Here is a 4,587-nt window from a genome sequence, read left to right on the forward strand (position 1 = left end):
TCTCTGAATCATAGTCTACAAGAGCTCCTTCCAATTACTTTCTTAAGTTCTCCATCTATACCGCTGTCAAAATCTTCCTGAAGTTGTTAGGCTTTTGAAAATAAAGGACCAGGCTCTGATACCAATTTTTAGAATTAATGATAGTCCCAAAGATACTAAGAGGGGGGGTGAATTAGTATTTAACTGGTTAACAAAATATTTAACCTTATTAAGTATTTTGCATTCCAAAACAGTGTACCGATAAATAAGAATTAATGCAGTAAACAGGAACAATAAAGACAACATAGAAAACATACCATAACACAAGATGTTTAACGAGGAAACCCGGTGTGGGAAAAACCTCGGTGGGATTTGTGACCCACAATATTCACTTACTGGCCAATGAATAATTATTACTTACAATGAGGGGCCTGCACATGCAGGAAGGCCAACTGCCTAGAGCTCACTGCTCAATCTACAAAATAGAAGTCTCACTGACTTACAAAATGGATTATGAAAATCCAATACAATGTACTACTTCAAATCAGCATCAACTATGCCAGGTTCAGTACCGGTTTAAGCTCATACTATAACCATAAACCTTATACAAAATCTTCCTTATTATTCACTCATTCCTATCTCATCTCATCTCTTCTCTATCCTTATTACAAAATGATTTACAAGATCTCATACATATATGATTCTATTACAATATGTCATGTCAGCTTTACAAAAGGATATTTACAATTAAATACAATAAACAAAAGTTTATTCCTATCGACTGGGGTGTCAATATGCATTGTTGCTATTGCTGGTGAAGTGTCTGTCAGTGCCGGTGCCTACCGGTGGTTTACCAGATGAATGTCGGATGGATTCGAGAAGGTTGCCAATAGGTTTCCATCAATGACAACACCATCATTTCTCACTAGAGTGTAGAATGCCAACATAGCGGTGATGAACATGTTAAGATTTCTAAAGAAGAGAGTCTAAGAGGAAAGTTTGATGACATGTGGATTGCTGAAGGTGAGAATAGCCAGCAATATGGTCAAAGGATAAAAGAGATAGTTAGTGAAATTAAGAGTGCAGGAGGTAAAGTGGAAGATTCCACAGTGACCAGTAAGGTACTAAGAACCCTGCTACAAGTCTATGCTATTTGAGTTGCAGCTATTTAGGAGCTGAAGTCCATTGACAAAACTAAGGTAACTCTTGACTCCATCATTGGCAAGCTTACTGCTTTTGAATTAAATGGTTATGATGGTAGTGTACAGAACTCTGAGTATGCATTTAGAGCTTCTGTTTCTAACCCATCTATGAGGAAAAGTAGAGATGCTAGTCACAGTTATGAATCCAGATCTAGCAGAGAAGCTGATGATGAAGACAATTTAGTTGAGCTTGAAGCATTATTGGCCAAGCGGTTGCCTAGAGATATAGGTAAATATAGAGGTAAATTACCTTTGAAATGTTTTGCATGCAACAAGATTGGACACATTGATGCTAACTGTCCTAATGGTGACAATGAGCACAAATGAGAGAAATTCAAGAAGTACAAGGGTAAAGGCAAAAGAGATAGTCTTATTGTTGTTGATGGTGGTATCATTGATGAGGAATCTGATGGTGATGCTAATGAAGACATTATGTTTGTAGCCATTAAAGAAGAGATGTCAGGCCAGAAGGCATTAGTATCCAGGATGGATAACTCTGATGATTTGATCATTGATAGTGGTTGTTCACATCACATGACCAGTGATCAGAGCAAATTTATTTCTCTGAAGGAATTTGATGGCGGAGTTGTAAGATTTGGTAATGACTCACCCTACATGGTTAAATGTAAGGGAAGTATTTCTCTTAATGGAAAGAGTAGTGTAGATGATGCCTACTGGGTTGAAGGTCTAAAGCATAATCTTTTAAGTGTGGCAAAACTCAATGACAGAGGATACCCATTAGAGTTTAAAAATGGTATGTGCAAAATCTATGGTAATAAAGGTGAACTGATTGCAACTAGGAAGCAAACTAAAGGTAACTTTTTTTACCTTAATCCTAAAGTCAGCAACTATTTAATTGCAAAGATAGATGATAGTTGTCTTTGGCATAGGAGATTTTGTCATATAAACTTTGATAATAATGTTAAAGTGAGTAAGTCCAAGACAGTGAGAGGTTTGCCTTAGTTAGACAAACCGGTTAATACTCTATGCAAAGAATGTCAGTTGGAAAAGATGACATCCTCAACTTTCAAGAGGAAATATTTTTCAGCAGAACATTTCTTAGATTTGGTTTATATAGATCTTTGTGGACCAATAAGAACAAAAAGTATTCAAGGTGACAGATGTTTTATGATCTTCACTGATGATTGCTCAAGGATGATGTGGGTCACATTCTCGAAGGATAAGACTGAATCTTTTGGTAAGTTCAAGGCATTCAAGGCCTTAGCTGAGAAAGAGAGCAGTAAGAAGATAAAGTGTTTGAGGACAAATCAGGGCGGTGAATTTAATTCTGAGGAATTCACTAGCTATTGTGAAGAAAATGGTATCAAATGACAACTTTCTACACCTAGGACACCATAGTAGAATGGTATCATAGAGAGAAACAACCGGTCAGTTGTTGAAGCTCCTGGGACAATGTTGATAGAAGGATGTGTAGCGAAAACTTTCTGGAGAGAATCTATCAACACAATTGTCTACACTATGAACTGGATTCTGGTAAAGAGAGGTAAGGACAAGACTCCTTATGAATATTGGTATGGTAGATCACCTGATGTTAGTTATTTCAGAATATTTGGAAGCAAATGCTTTATTAAGAGAGGTGATTATATTAGCAAATTTGAGGCTAAAAGTGATGAAGTTATATTTCTTGGCTATTCCACCAAGAGTAAGGCCTACAAGTGTTTTAACAACCGGACATAGAGAATTATTGAGAGTGTTGATGTTCAAGTGGATGAAACTCCTAAAGTCTCAGAGGAAACCAATTCAGAGAAAAATGATGAAGATCCTTGCATTTTGTTTTTGGAACCAAAAACTATGAAATCTGAAACTGACAAAGCAAATATTGATGTAAGTTCAACCGAAATAGATAAATTCACAAGAAGATGATGATAATGAAGAAGTTGAACCTGAAGATAATGATCATGTTATTCCAAGATATGTGAGATTGAATCACAATCCTGAATAGATTATTGGGGTAAGGATGTTGGAGTACTAACCAGAAGAAGAATCAGAGAGAATTCCTGCATGATCTCCACTATTGAACCAAGAATTGCTAAGGAAGCATTTGGTTATGCTCATTGGGTTAAAGTTATGGAGGAGGAATTAGATCAAATTGAGAAGAACACATGAACCCTAGTACCCCGACTAGTAAATAAAAATGTGATAGGTACTAAGTGGGTATTCAAGAATAAGTTGAATGAAGATGGTGTTGTAGTTTGCAACAAAGCTAGGTTGGTTTGCAAAGGTTATGCACAAGAGGAAGGAGAAGACTATGGTGAGACTTTTTCACTAGTGGAAAGACTGGAAGGCATCAGAACTTTACTTGCATTTTTAGCACAAAAGAAATTCAAGGTATACCAGATGGATGTTAAGTTTGCATTTTTGAATGGGATACTAGAAGATGAAGTATACATTGAGCAACCAAATGGTTATGCTCCGACTGATAAGAAAGACATGGTATGTATATTGCATAAAGCTTTATATGGATTAAAGAAGGTGCCAAGAGCATGGTATGAAAGGATTCATACACATCTGATGAAGATAGGCTTTCTAAGGACCACTCATAATAGTAACATTTATCTCAAATCTGAAGGAGATAAAATACTAGTAAACGAAGTATTTATTGATGATATCATATTTGGAGGTAATGATGACATAAGCAACATTTTTTGCAGGTGAAATGAAAAATGAGTTTGAAATGTCTTTAGTGGGAGAAATAAAAAATTTCATAGGCTTGCAAATACAACAAATGAAGAATGGTATTTTCATCACACAGTCTAAGTATGTGAAAGAGGTCTTGAAGACATTTGGAATGAGTGACTATAAACCAATTGGGAAACTTATGGTTACAGGTTGTAAGTTGTCTAAGGAAGATGAGTCCAAATCTATTGATGAGAAGGAATACAGGTCAGTGATTGGGAAATTGCACTATGTTGTTCACAACAGACCGGACATAGCTCATGTAGTTGGCATAGTTGCTAGATTCTGGAAGAATCCTAAGGAAACACATCTAATAGAAGCCAAAAGAATTTTTAGATATCTGAAAGGTACTGTTGATTATGGGTTATGGTATTCATATGAAGGAAATATTGACTTGAAAGTGTACACAGATGCAGATTGGGCAGGAAATGTTGATGACCAAAAAAGCACAACCAGTGGAGCATTTTATCTTGGAGGAAGACAAGTTTCATGGAGTAGTAAGAAGAAAACTTGTACTTCACAATCTACTGTTGAAGCTAAGTATGTTGCAGCTTACATGAATTGTACATAGGTTATATGGATGAGGCACATTTTGGAAGGTTTTAAGATTAAGATTTCAGAACCTATAAATATTTTATGTGATAATACAAGTGTCATAAATATTTCCAAGAAGTTTGTTTTGCACGCACGAACCAAGCATATTAAATTG

The sequence above is a fragment of the Cryptomeria japonica genome, chromosome 1 (assembly GCF_030272615.1).
Source record: "Cryptomeria japonica chromosome 1, Sugi_1.0, whole genome shotgun sequence".
NCBI classification, from domain to species: domain Eukaryota; kingdom Viridiplantae; phylum Streptophyta; class Pinopsida; order Cupressales; family Cupressaceae; genus Cryptomeria; species Cryptomeria japonica.